General features: G+C 43.5%; 1 protein-coding gene across 2 annotated transcripts in view; it reads left to right on the top strand.

Moving 5' to 3' along the window:
• Nucleotides 1–580: 580 nt before the first annotated feature.
• HSD11B1 (hydroxysteroid 11-beta dehydrogenase 1) overlaps nt 581–15,094 on the top strand; it is a 48,214-nt gene continuing 33,700 nt past the window's right edge. The window contains exon 1 of one of the 2 annotated variants that reach the window (XM_059904419.1): nt 581–665. The gene's annotated coding sequence lies outside the window, so the exon portion shown is untranslated. The remainder of the gene's footprint in view (nt 666–15,094) is intronic. The other variant, XM_059904429.1, reaches the window with a different exon arrangement.

Below are 15,094 nucleotides of genomic sequence, written 5' to 3'. Positions count from 1 at the left end.
TCTATAAGTCATCTCGATGATTCCTAAGGAGTTTATAACTAAGAAACATGTAGACACGCAGCCTCACAGAGTACATTAGATTGCTGGTCTCTCTTGGTGGGAAAGGAAAATCTGCCCAAACCCAGTCCTTGTTTTAATTATTTCCTTTGAGGCAAAGCCAGGAATCTGAGAGTGAGCGCTTGCTAAGGGTGGGACAGGGGTTCTGCCTGGTGTGCCTCTGGCATGTTCAGAGCTAGCAATAGTAATGGACAAGTCTCCAGGGCAACCAGGACCACTTCCAAGCATTCCCACCGTGGGCCGCTGCAGGGGCCCTCTATTCTTTGGGGAGCCCTGATGCCTGATGCCCAGGACTGGGCTCATGTCCCGGTGCCTCCTGACTGCAAGCTCAGTCCTAGCATGAGGGCTTTCTTCCCTGGCCCGGGTTTCACCTTCTTGTATCAGGTGGCAGACCAGCTGGTTCCAGTCCCGAATCAGATCTTCTGACTCCTCCCAGAAACCAACCAACTTCTGAGCAGGAAACCCTGCCCCTCCCCAAAGAGTGGGAAACCACAGAGGAAGAGAGAGATGAAACAGAAGGGAAGGCAGAGGAGGAGGGAGAGGGAGAAAAGAAGCAAAAGGAAAAACGAGATCAATAAAAAGAAGGCAAATCTGGTTGAAACCCCAAGGTAAGACTTTTTTAAATCACAATAATATGTAATAGCATCACCATTTGTGTCAGGGCCTAGTCCATAGTAGGTCCTCAAAAAACCGCTATTGAAATAATGCATCTATTTGGAATAAACTGGAGGGCTGGGCTGAAAGAGATTTCAATGTCAAATGCTGGTCAAAACAAGAAACAAAAAGAAATGTCCCGATGAGCTTCGCATTCTTTTTTTTTTTTTTTTTTTTTTGGAGCTTTGCATTCTGTAGGAGGGAAGATGTGATAAAACACAGATGGAACCAGATGTCTGTTACCGGCACTGAGCACATTCTGATCATTTTGGGACAGAAAGTTAAGTTGAAACAAAAAATTGCAAAATTAGTTTTAAAAGGGTCTGCATGTTCTTTTGAAATCATACAAAGATTGCAGGTCTTAAGCATTTTTATAAAGCGGCTTTAAAGTAATGACAGAGCACAAACACTATGCTGTATCTTGGGAATTGCTTAAAGTGCAGATATCTGTCTTTTGCATCCAATCATCAGCTAGTTTCATATTTTTAATATTGAGATCTAGAGCTTTGAAGAAGGCACGTTTTATCTCAAGGAGTCTTATTCAAAGGACCAAGGGAGACCTAAAGTTGTCATTCAAAATTCTTCCTGTGCTGTTCATCTATTCCTTAATCCCAATCCAGCCTGCTGCTCGGGATACTGACATTCTGAGCCTTAGAAGGGTCTAATCAGATTTCAAAGCCCCTGGTTTCAGGTCCATTAGAGGAAACCTAACAGGAGCAAGAAATAGCATTCCCCACTCTCCACACCCCCATTTACCCAAACCCTCCCTTGCCATCGATAGCTAGTACCATCCAGAAGGTTGCAGTTTACTGATCCAGTCACTTGGGGGAATTAAAATAGTTAAACTCACACTTTGGAAAATGCCTATAGACCATGATGGTGTGTTTTCACAACACTTGGCTTTGAAGAGTCCTGCTCTCCCAACTTTTCCAACAGAGCTTACCAATTCAAAGGGACACACTTGAAGTGTTTATTTTTCCTTTAGTGCCAGTATTTTCCTTTGGGTTTTCTGTGAGTGCATCACAGGCGGAAGCTGAAAGGAAGGCGGGAGAGGTAAGGAGAGATGGAAGAATCTCACTTCTGCTTGCTTGCCAAAATTTGAAAGGAATTGCCTTTCCCTCTTATGTATGATATGAAAATAAAATCCAAAAATCCTAGCTCTTTCTTGATACTAATTTCAGTACAGCTAAAAAGCTCCATGCATCCAATTTCTGAGCTGGAACAAATCTTAAAGGTAATCTAATTACTCTTGTTTGCCAGGTGAGGGAATTGAAGCCAAGACAGGGGCAGGGTCTTGCCCAAGGTCACATATATGTCAGTGGAGGAAGGGAGACTGGAACTCAATTATCTCGGTCCCACCCAGGGGCCTTGCAAGAAACTTTATACAAAAGTGCCCCAGATACCCAAGAACACATAAACATGGCAACTCCTGATTAAATAAAATAAAATATTCAGTTAAAGATGCTCAACTAATCCTTACTTGGCAGAAATGGAAAGTGGGAAAAGATTTTCCTAATAGTTAAGCTTTTCTAGATCCGTTTTGTAACTGTTAGGAAACTGGAGAGAGTAGAAGGATTCAAGACAGATTTGTCATGAAAGAGCCAGAATATTTTACATTCCTACCATTGATCCAGCATTTTACTTATCTTATCTCTTTATATAATCGCATAGTATCCTCCTTTTACAAGTAATATTTTTTTTAATTTGCTCAAATTCACAGAGAGAATAAGATGTTATTATTTCTACATCTTTCATTAGTAGGCCCAGCATCATGCTGTGGACTAACGTGAATATTTATAGTTCAGTGGCTGTTACATTCTTACTCAGGCCATTCCCCAACATGGACCCCTGCTCCAGCCACTTCAAACTAGTTGAGGTCACTCTGACGTATCAAGCTATTTCTAGACTCCTTACCTAAACACATATAGCTCCCTCTGCTTGATATGGCCTTCCCCCAATTTCTTCATCTCCATAACTTGTACTTATTCTTCAAAACTTAGCCCCAGGGTCACCTCCTCCCTGAAGGCTTTCCCACTGCCCTGGGATGACTTGGCTGCCCTACTCTGTACTCCGTTAGCACCCTATGCACATTATTATTACACTATTGTGAGCTTTGATTTACTTGCCTACCCTCCTTATAGTTAACTAGAATCTCCTTGAAGGAAAACATCAGATATTGATCAGCTTTTACAATATATTCCTGGCACCAAGCACAGTTTCGGACATTTATTAGTGCTCAATAAACATTTGGGGGAAATGGATGAATGAACAAATGAAAGATTTCCCCTCCTTTTCTTCCATTTAAATGATTTAATAAAAAGCCTCACTCCCACACTCTTGACTTTTGGGTATCTTGGGAGGAATAGAAGATGGCACTACTATAGGCTTCTTCTCCTTTCAAACCTGACAGGCTGCTCAAAAGCGCTCTCTAGGGTTATTATGCATGCCAGTTGAACAAACATTCATTTCTGCTCCCTTACAAAATGCACTGATCACAGTACAGTAGAAGAATGTGCATGCTATGAATCACAAGTACAGAGAACCAGAATGGAGGCAACAACAGATGAGAAATGTCAATACTCTTTCAGAAGATGGAAAGTGGATGGACGCGGGATAAGTGACTTAGCAAACTGGAGTCTGCTGAAGCCCAACAGCCCACGGAGGCCAAAAAGAAGCCACAAAGCCCAGGAGAGTCCCAGGGATCAGGCCGCCAGAAACCTCAACTCAGAGGGAGAGGTGGGAGCAAAAATAGGAAGAGACGCTCCAAATCCCCTTTCTTTCCCTCCAAGAAGAAGGAAAGTTTATTTTCTGGAGAAATCGGCCAAAGAGATGCCAGGCTCAGGGGACATCAGGCACAGCAAAGGGTGGCCTTAGGCAGGGAGCTAGAAACAGAGAATTAGAGGAAAACGCCATCCTGAAAGATGAGATTCCCCAGCCCCTATCCTGACTCAGATTCCAGAACACGCACAGCCCTCTGCATTCTCCTTATTCCAGACCACCCCAGGCAGAAGAATGAAGCATTCCTCCTTGTAGAGAGTATACAACTAAAGAAAAAATGATTACAGACACTGATATTTGGGGGTCCCCCAATGATACTGCCAACTTCCTTCTGGGTTATCCTGCAGTGTATTCCCGTAGTTGACAAGCCCTGCCCTCACACACAAAGCTTCCAACAGCCAAGGAATTGACTCCAAAGATCACCAAGCATAAAATGAAAGCCCCTGACATTGCCGATGGAGACCCCAACATAGGTAGTCCAGGGAGCAGAAGAAATCATTAACAACAGCCCTGGCAACGTCAATACCCCCCCAGAGATAAAGGAAGACAAAGATGTCAATGAAGATCAGGAAGTCAGTGTTTTTCAAAATAGTGGAGAACAGAAAGGAGCTTATTAAAATAAAAATACAACTAGAAATTTAAAAATTAAAAAGAAGTACTGGAAGATAAAATTGACAAAATCTCCCAGAAAGTAGGACAGATAGGTTAAGAGATGAAAAATAGGACAAAAACGATAAGAAACTTACAGGATCCATCCAGGATCTCTGACATCTTCTAATAAGAATTCCAAAAAAGAGAGCACAGAGAAAATGGAGGGGAATACATTAACCAAAAAGATAATTTCTCCAAAATTTTCCATACTGAATATTTGAATTTCCATATTGAAAGGATCCAGTGGGTGCCCAACACAATGAACAAAAAAAAAAAAAAACCTCTCCCCAAAGCACATAATTAGGAACATTAGAACACCAGGGAAAAAAGGATCCCAAAAGTTCTAGAGAGAAGAAAAACAGTTCACAAACCAAGGATCAGGAGTCCAGACAGAAATTGAACTTCTCAGTATCAATACTGGAAGCTAGAAACCGAAAGGCAATACAACAATGTCTTCCAATTCCAGGAGAAGATAATCTCCAATCTTGAAATCCTTACCCAGCCAAACAATTAATCAGGGAGAGGGTAAAGTAAGGACAAGCAGGCAGGGCTGACACACGGGGCTGTATGTGGCCAGGGTCTGACGGACTAAAGCCCATGTAAAGATGTTCAATGTAAAATAGCACTGCTGCATCCAAGGTCTCAAAAAAAGTTCCCTACCATCATGAAGAACTAAACCAAGAAAAAGTCGGGGTTGCCAGGTGGATGGCAAAGGGAGGTCCCATCTACCAGCCTATCAAGCTCCTAGTCCAGATTGGAACAGGAAGACCGGCGCTCCAAGATGGATGTCTCCAAGGGAAAAAATAGATAGCTTATCCAATTAATTTGACCAATTTATTTGAGTTGTATTGCTCTTACCGGAGGATTTGGAGAACATGACAACTGAGTAAGCAAACAAACAAAAATGAGGTGATTATTGACTCCCGGGTGGGGGCTGGGGAATAGAAGAAAAGAAATGTAATCATAGTACATTATATTGCTGAGCTGCAAAAAAACAGTCATAATAATATGAACACTGACTATTTAATGAAAATTGTAATTTAATAGTGTTAGGAATCTAGAAGGAAGGGAATGAGTATCTGTGTGTGCTGTTAAAAAAAAAAAGGAAAAGTCCTAATATTCCTTAGTGGAAAATCAATAAATAATCTCTAAAACTGCAAAATCAAGAAATAGCAGTAAATGTTTTTAAATATGCAGTTAATTCCCAGAGGAAAGAAATAAGATTTTAAAACGTGGTTGCCTCTGAATGGGACTAGGGCATGGGGAAGGGAGAAGCAAGGATTGCTGTTATCATCATAAGCCTTTTGATATCATGTGCCTTTGTAAAGCCTTTCATGCGTTATATTAATAAATACAAAAAGAAAGAAAGAAAGAAAGAAAGAAAGAAAGAAAGAAAGAAAGAGAAGAAAGAAAGAAAGAAAGAAAGAAAGAGAGGGAGGGAGGGAGGGAAGAAGAAAGAAAGAAAAGAAAGAGAGGAAATGGCTCAGTTATAACAGCATTCATGGATTACATTCTACCTACCACTCAACATGTTGATGGCTGGAGCCATTAAATTCAGTCTCAAACAAGCTATATTTAAAGTATTTACCTAATTACCCAGAAGAGTTCCCCAGTCTGTCTACCTAAAGGTTACTTCAGAATCACCTGGGGAGCTTTGCAAAAATACAGATTGCTGGGTCCCACCCTTGATGGTTCCGATTCAACAGGCCTTGGTGGGGCTTGGGGATCTGCCCTTAGTTCCCCCAGATGATTCAATTGCACAGCAAGTTTTAGGAATCACTGGACTAAAGCAGAAATTGTGAGTGTGTGTAGGGAGGAGTGAGGGAGGGGGGGTTTATGTGATTTGTGTGTGTGTAACTTTCTGTGTATATGTCGGTGTATTGCGAGTCTGTCTTCCTCCCTCCTTCCCTCTTTCATCTTCTTTTATCTTAACCCATAAACCCCTGTGGACTGCTGAAAACAATACCAGAAACAAAGACCCCATCCCCATGATTTTAAACCCCAGCAGTCTGTGCTTTCTCTCTCAGCCCTGGGGCTCCCTCTTCTGGCAGAAACCTGTTAAAACTCGTAGCATCCTAAACCTAGAAATTCTCCCTCCGTTCTTATAAAGCCATTTTCCCAGGTGGTTTCCAAGCCCTCAAACTTCGTGAACCTCCCATCAGACAGAAAAGGAAAAATTCAACCACCCTGGGAAAGACTTTCCTGCCTTACAGGTGTGAATGCACAAAGATCAGGAACGGCGCGGGATGAGGCAGATATGAGAATATTAGTTACATACTGTGGCCAAATCCAAGGAAAAGGAGACCTTAAGGAGTTCAACTCCCCACCTGCTTCCTCTCCCTCCTCCAACAGAGATGGACAGATGGGGAAGCCTTAGCCATCTGCCTCTCAAAAATCGAAGGAAGGAAACACGCTAGGCTAAAAAGCTCACGGAATTTAGAAGCAGACCACAGGAGTTCAATAGCCACCCTCACCTTCCTTCCTTGAGTCTCCTTTTCTGGAGCCACGTGCCAGATCGTCGGACCCTGTAAATCTTGCCTCTCCAGCGATTCCGTCTATGGACGCTGTTGGATCATTCCCATATGCTGAAAATCTGCTCAGCCCAGCACAGTGTCTGGCACAGAGAAAATGCTCAAAAACATTTGAATGAAACCTTAACTCACCGCTATCCTAAAAATCAGAACCCTCCTTCAGATCTGCGTGCCTCCCAAGCTCCTCGAATGTCCCCCTCCTCCACACTCACACTAAACATGTTCTTTCCTTCTGTACATCACTCCTCAACCCATAGCATCCTGGCTTTAGTGCCTTCACGACTCTGACAGGCCTCCAGCGATTCCTATTTCCAGACCCAATGTATTTCGGTCACTTCTCATCCTCCTTGACCTCTCAGAAGCTGTGACCTCTCACCTCTCGTAGAGACCACCCTCCGCCCACCCCCACCCTTCCTCCCCCAGGTTACCTGTTGCCTCAGGTCCTCCTGCTGCCTGTTTCTCCTTTGCTCCTCTCCACCAGTTCTCGTCTTCTGTGATATCCCACTGTGCCCTTCACCTTCTCCTTGGGGGTGTCATCTGTCTGCTTTTAACTTTAACTTATATGATTTCATTCTCCCAAATCAGTATCTCTAGCCTAGAGATTTCTCCTGACCTTCAAATACCTAGCAGACATATTTATTTGTATGTATAAGAGTCTGTTTCCATTAAGCACTCAGAAAATGATTTCTAGCACTTGCATCGTGTGCAAGCACCGTGCTAAGCACGGGAGATACACTGGTGAGACAGATCAAGCCTCTGTCCTCTCAGACCTGTGTGTAATGGGAAAAACAGACAAATGGGCAACTGTGAGTACAAAGCGATGGGAGCTATGATCAGAGAAATACCCAGTGTTTGGGGATACCTTACATGTCCAAGGGAGGGCAGGGAGGGTGACTTCAATGGATAGAACCTGAAGGATAAGAAGGAATGGGGGTAGAGTGGTGAGAGGTTCCTGGGAAAGTATTTCAAAGCTTATAAAGAGCTTGTTAAAGCTAAATAATGTGTTTGGACTTTCTTCTAAGAACAATAAGGAGTCATTGAAGAAGAATTGGGTGCACTGAAGCCCACAGGGCACTTCCAAACTGTTGACAACAGTCAGGTCTTAAGATGGTTGGTAGACCAGTAAGGCTTTTGCTTCATTCTCATGCCTCCTAAATTATTCATGGCTTCATCTATTGTTTTGTGCATATCAAATGTTTCACAATCTTTTTTTTTTTTTTTTAATTTAAGACAATCTTTATAGTATTTGGTTTGTAGTTGCTGATGAAAATGATACTTTTTTTTTGTTTTGTTTTGTTTTTACGTTTATTTATTTATTTATTTATTTATGGCTGTGTTAGGTCTTCGTTTCTGTGCGAGGGCTTTCTCTAATTGTGGCAAGTGGGGTCCACTCTTCATCACGGTGCGCGGGCCTCTCACTATCGCGGCCTCTCTTGTTGCGGAGCACAGGCTCCAGATGCGCTGGCTCAGTAGTTGTGGCTCACGGGCTTAGTTGCTCCGCGGCATGTGGGATCTTCCCAGACCAGGGCTCGAACCCGTGTCCCCTGCATTGGCAGGCAGATTCTCAACCACTGCGCCACCAGGGAAGTCCAATCTTTTTTTAAAAAATAAATCAATGAAATAAATAAAGCACACCTAGTATAATGTAATTTTTAAAAAATAAATAAATAAATAAATAAATGGATTGGAGAAGGTGGGATAGGCAGAGAGAAGAGTGATGAGGCTACTAAAGCAGAAAACAGCAGTGGCCTGAGTGAGGATAGTCATAGCGAGGGTGAGGATTGGGGCATGGCTCTAGAGATATCTAGGAGGTAGAATTGCCTGGGCTTAGTAAGTAATGGAAGGTGCGGAGATGGAGAAGGAGTAAAGAAGGACTTCCAAGGTTCTGGAGCTTTAACTGGATGGATGGTAAAGCCCTTGATTGAAATAAATCACAAAGTCATTGGAGAACAGTTTAGCAGTTTCTTTAAAAGTTAAATATAAATTTACCTCACAACCCTGCAATGCCACACAAAGACTTTCACACCAATGTCCATAGAAGCACTATTTGTAATAGACAAAAAGTGGGAAATTCTAAATGTTTGTGAATTAGTGAATTGATAAACAAAATGTAGTATATCCATACAACAGACTATGATTTGGCAATAAAAAGGAACAAATTACTGATACTTGCTACAATATGGATGAACCTCAATAACGTGATAAGTCAAAGAAATCAGGCTCAGAAGATCACATATTATGTGATGCCACTAAAATGAGAGACAGAAACTAGATTATTGGTTGCCCAAGCCTGGGGATGGGGACAGGGAGTAACTGTAAATGGGTAAGATGAATCTTTGAGGGGTGACGGAAATGTAAAATTGGATGGTGGTGATGGTTTCCCAACTCCACAAATTTATTAAAAACCATTGAACTGTACACTTACCACGAGATACTTTTCTGGTATAAAAACGGTGCTTCACAAAAGCTGTTAAAAAAAATAATCAGGGCAGTTTCAGCATGTTGAGTTTGAGGTGTTTAGGAGGCATTAAGAGGGAGAGGTGGAGTAAACAGCTGGTTATGCCGCCTGAAATTTAGGATACAATGCGGCACAGGAGATAGAGATTTTTTAATACTCATCAACTTAAAGATAGCAACTGGAACCATGAGAATGAGGGAAATCGCCCAGAGAAGATAGAAAGGAGGAAAGAGGGAGGACAGAATCTAAAGAACAGCAAGAGGGAGGAGTCTGAGGAGTAGGAAGAAAGCGCAGAGACTATATACAGACAGAATCCAAGGGAAGAAGGTGCTTGGGAGCAGGGGAGAGAGGCAAGAGCAGATAGGGCTCCTGAGACATCAGATAAGTAGACAGAACCAAAAAGCGGAAGACGTGGTAGGAAAATCTACCTGCGTATGGGTTGGGGAGCCCAGGAACATGGCTCAGCAAAGCTCCAGAGCTGCAAGCTGCCAGAGGACGAGGCCAGGCCCAGCGTGGCACTGGGGGAGTGAAGTGTTGATGGAGGGAGGGGGGCTGGATTGATGAGCCCGAGGTGGGCAGGGGATCCAGAATTTTCAGCATAAGGCTGTGAGGGATGCAAAAGGCCAGTGAACAGGCAGAGTTCTGGGAAGGGATGAGGGTGCAGAGGCTTCACGTCTGGCAGTAAATGCCAGAACAACAGATTCCAGCAGTAAATGTGTACGGCCCTCAAGGATGTGGTTCCTGCTCACTTCTCCTGGCTGATTTCACCCCACGTAACCCCACCCCTTGAAATTCAGTGATCCTGCCATGTGGAATTGTTTGCAGTTTCCCAAACACTCCATTCTCTTCCACACCTCCTTCTATTTTCTCACACAGCTTCCTCTGCATGGAATGTTCTACAAAGCAACCCTCCTCTCTCTCCCACACACTTCTGGAACCCTAGCAATGCTCCCTCCTACCCTTCTTCGTTTGCCTGGAGTATTCCTGCTCTTGCCCCAATATGGACCAGGGCTGACCTCTCCTCTGAAGCCTGCCCTACTTGCCCATCCCCCACTTTGAAAGGGCTATTTCCTTCTTTACTCCCCACTGTAGACTTCCATCACAGCACTGACAATACTTTACACATTTCGTTTATTGCCATGTCTAGCGCCTTCTAGGACTTGGAAGGCACTTGTTTTTTCATAGGTCATAGGATCTGATCGGTAGTACAACCTAAATAAATGAAGTCACTCAGCCAACATGTGGCACGTACTCTTTTCCTCCTTTGCTACTTATAGCCCTTTGGGAGCTGTCTGTGGCCAGGCAGCTGGATTCCATTGCAGGGAAGGTACACAAGGTGTTCTTGCCTCTGCTATCAGTAGCCATGGTCAAGGATGCTTTGTCCACACCTCAGGTACAATTTCCCAGCGTTCCCAAAGTTCTGTGCCAATTCCAGGGTTGCCAGATAAAACTCAGGGCACCCAGTTAAATCTGAATTGCAGATAAACAATGAATAATGTTTTAGTATTCGTATAATCCCATGCAATAGTTGAGATTATATAAATCCTCAAAAAGCATTTGTTGTTTATCTGCAATTCAAATTTAACTGGGTGTCCTGTCTTTCTATTTGCTGAATGTGGCAACCCTACTTCGCCCCAAAGGGAAGTGGCCTCCCTCTAATGCTGTAGTCACTGGCACCCTAAGAATCCCACCTGGCGGAGGCTGCTATGCCAACCTGATGTGCTTCCTGAAAGCTGGGCTGAACAACCAAGAAAAAGCACTGGGTGGCCGAAGCCGTGCGGTGGCTTTGCCAGAGTCAGTCCTCTCCCCCCCGCTGTGTGGGCCTCTCCCATGGAGCCCTGGTGCTGCTCCTGTTTCACCAGACTTTCTGGGGAGTAACTTTACAGTTACTGTGCATGGCTACTCGGAGCTCCAGGGCAAGTTCATGTGCCATAGACCAGAGGAAAATCTTGAAAAACTGCACGCAAGTACATATTTAGAATTGTCTCTGCCCTACCCACACTGAGGGGGCAGGGGTCGCACCAAACTCTGGGCCTCATTAGGGTACTTGCTCTTTCCCAGGAGGCTCTCGGCTCTCCCAGGCAAACAGATTCCAGGTAGTCTGCCTCACCAGTCCCGCTGCCAAGGACTACACGTGACTGGTAGGGACAGGACGGCAGACACAGGGCAGGTTATCCCGTCTCTAGTGCATTTTCCTGCATCTGAGTTTCCATTAGTTGGAAAAAATGAGTAAATCTGTGCATTAGGAGTAGGGTCCTACAGAAGGGTTGACAAATAGAACTTCCCCTCTTGTTAGGTATACAGGGGAGGGAGAAGAAGGGGATGGGGTAGGGGAGGCAGGGAATCCATGTTATTAGACAAAATGACATAAAATGGTAGTTGTGTCGACAAAAAATGAATCCGTTGATCTAAGAAAGAAAAGGAAAATTTTATTTGAGTCAAATTTGAGGATTACAACCCAGGAAGAGCATCTCAGAAAGTTCTGAGAATTGTTCTGCCCGTTAGAAGTCAAGCCACAGTTATATAAGTTTTTTGAGACAGAGGGCTGTATTATCGACGTATAATGACGGATTCCTGACAATTTACATAATCCACATCTAAGCACCATGAAGGACTGTTATCTTTTTTTTTTTTTTTAACTTTGGGTTTATTTATTTATTTATTTATGGCTATGTTGGGTCTTCGTTTCTGTGCGAGGGCTTTCTCTAGTTGCGGCAAGTGGGGGCCACTCTTCATCGCAGTGCGCGGGCCTCTCATCATCGCGGCCTCTCTTGTTGCGGAGCACAGGCTCCAGACGTGCAGGCTCAGTAGTTGTGGCTCACGGGCCTAGTTGCTCCGCGGCATGTGGGATCCTCCCAGACCAGGGCTCGAACCCGTGTCCCCTGCATTGGCAGGCAGATGCTCAACCACTGCGCCACCAGGGAAGCCCCGAAGGACTGTTATATTGAAGGAATTGTCTTATTGATGCTAGGAGAACATCGCTCTTATGGTTGAGCAGGTATTTCTGTCAATGTGGAAGGTTTGGGCCATGCATAATACAGATATACAATGCACAGTGGGAGGAGAAAGGAGGCCGAAGGGCAGAGAAGATTTTTTGTTTAAATTTTTCTTGTCTTGCCATAGAATGAATTTCATGAATTTCATTTTACAGCTGTTTCCATGGCTAGAAACAGATTTTGGCAGCCATGGCACAGACTGAGGAGTTCTTTAAAAAAATCGGACCAGAGGAACTGGATTGGGGTGGGGAACAGGGTGGGAGGATTGAGGAAAGGGGAGAATTTTATGCGTTCTAACATTATGCTAAGATCCTTTCCTGTCTCAACCTGTTGGTGCTATTTTCCCAGAGAAGGCAGAATCTCGGAACAGAGAGGGTTCACCCACCTTTTACTCCAAGGTCTGCCCGCTGTTCCACTGGCAGGATTAGTTTTCACAAGGAAGAGACCGCTTTCCTAACAAAGCTACCAAACAGTCCCAGAAGGCACTCCAGATGCTGCTGCCTCAGAAATGACAGGTGCTCCTTGCATGATCTACATTTTATGCCAAATGCACAGGAATTCCCCTGTGGCTGCTCCCCCCCACGAGTCTGCCACTTCCTGTGAGTCCTCCCAGATCTGGCCCGGCCCTCCGAGGCCCTTTCCCATTCAACAACCCCCGCACATCTTCTCACCGTCTCGCTTTTCTTGACCCTGTTTATTTAGGTGGGGCTGATCAAATCGGAGAGAATTCCTGGCTGGGCTCAGCCATGCACGTCCAGCTGAGAGTGACCCATGCTACGTGGGTTTTTGAAAATGACCAGGTCATGTTGAGGGCATTTCACTGAAACCCTGCTCGGAAATGTAGGTGGTCAATGCCTTACAAAGAAGGAGCCGCGTGAAGGAATGAACAGCTCAGTTCGTTGCTATGGCAGTGAAAGAAACTTTACTTGATTGGTGAAAATTTGTCCAAACAAATGCTAGGTGAAGTGTTCATATTTCCTTTGTCTTTTTTTCTTTGTTTTTTTTTTTTTCAATTTGTTGAGCACCACCAGAAGAGGATTAGGGGGCGGGGGTTGATCAGCTCTGGCCAGAATGCTAAATCTCAGTGACTTCCCCGGATTAAATCAGGCTCCAGAAAGACAGCAATTTTCTCATCGCTGCAGTGCCTCGGAAACACTAAAACAGCAAAGGTTCACTGAATGCCTATTTTGGAGCAAAGCTAGAGGGAGATGGAGAGAGATAAAGATGAAAAAGACATAGTCCGTGTCCGAGTCGACAAGCTAATGAGAGAACCAGACATGTAACTATAGACATACAGTGGATCCATGTGTATTACATAATGTGGTCCAGGTGTGGTCCCCTGGGTCCCTGAGACCCTCTTGGGAGTTTGAAAAGTCAAAACTGCTTTCATAATCATACTAAAACATTATTTGTCCTTTTTCCTTCTCCTTCTCTCATGAGTTTCCCCAGCCTACAGGATGTGTAATAATACAAAGCTTAATACATGGATGCTTATGTATTCTTGAGTTAAAAAAGAAATTCTCAGTCAATTTCTAATACATACATGTCAATAGGTAAAACCACATATGCAAAAATTCTTTGAGATCCTCGATGATTTTTAAGATTGTTAAAGGGATCCTGAGACCAAAACTTCTGAGAACCTCTAAGATTGAATGTCATCAACCATCACACAGTGTCCTCATTCTCATTGATGCATTTTATTGATTAAAAATTATGTCATCAGGGACTTCCCTGGCGGTCCAGTGTTTAAGACTCCGCACTTCCACCACAGGGTGCACCGATTCGGGTTCGATCCCTAGTCGGGGAACTAAGATCCCTCATGCCACGCAGCCAAAAAAAAAAAGATATAAAAAAAATTATTTCGGGCTTCCCTGGTGGTGCAGTGGTTGAGAATCTGCCTGCCAATGCAGGGGACACGGGTTCGAGCCCTGGTCTGGGAAGATCCCCCATGCCGCGGAGCGACTAGGCCCGTGAGCCACAACTACTGAGCCTGCGCATCTGGAGCCTGTGCTCCGCAAGAAGAGAGGCCGCGATAGTGAGAGGCCCGCGCATCGCGATGAAGAGTGGCCCCCCGCTTGCCGCAACTAGAGAAAGCCCTCACACAGAAACAAAGACCCAACACAGCCAAAAATTTCTTAAAAATAATAAATTAATTAAAAAAAAAAAAACAGACTGCTAGTTAGAGTATATATTTTTTTTAAATTATTTCATCAAAGTCCATGAAAATTATTTTCTTGGATGCTCTCTCTATACCCCTATTTTCCAACATGATGGCTCTTTGGCCATCTAACTATTAATCTGTTTGCAGGTTTTTTTATGTGTCTGCATTTAAATGTGTCTTTGGGGGCAGCACAACATTGGACTTCATTTTTTAATTCAGCCAACAATGAGCAATAGTTGTGTTTGTTTTATGTTCTGTCACCTACAGTTCCTCCTGCTCATTGTTATTTTTGCTTTCTTTAAATTTATATTTTCTGTAGTGCACTTTAAAATTCTTTTTTTGTGTGTGTCAGGCAATAAACTTCCCTAATCTGTTCATCTTTCTATCATTTTAGCATCATCAGATTTGAAAGTCATTTTTCATTGTTTCCTATATTTTTGCTATTAATAGTATAGTATTAAGAAAATAAAACTTAAATTCCTTTTCCTGTAGAGGTGAAAATGGAGTCTAGTGTATAACATATCTTGGTGGCATAAAGTCCTTTATAAAACTATGCATATAGATCTTGTAGTTCTGACACTATGTAATGTAATTTTCCACTTGATTTTTAAAAAGCATGTTTTCTATTTTGTCCTCCATGAACCTTGAGCTCTATCTAGCCCTCAACTGTTCTCAAATCTGCATTGTTTTCTGGAAGTGAACTTCACAGCTGTGGGCCTTTGTTGACAAATTATTTCATCTCCTCTGGGTCTTAACTTATTTTCCCTTGCTCTGAAGTGAAAATTCAGTGAGTGTTTCCAGATCCTGT

The sequence above is a fragment of the Balaenoptera ricei genome, chromosome 1 (assembly GCF_028023285.1).
Source record: "Balaenoptera ricei isolate mBalRic1 chromosome 1, mBalRic1.hap2, whole genome shotgun sequence".
Lineage (NCBI taxonomy): Eukaryota > Metazoa > Chordata > Mammalia > Artiodactyla > Balaenopteridae > Balaenoptera > Balaenoptera ricei.
The sequence above is the reverse complement of the archived record's forward strand: the minus strand, read 5'-3'. Positions and strand labels throughout refer to the sequence as shown.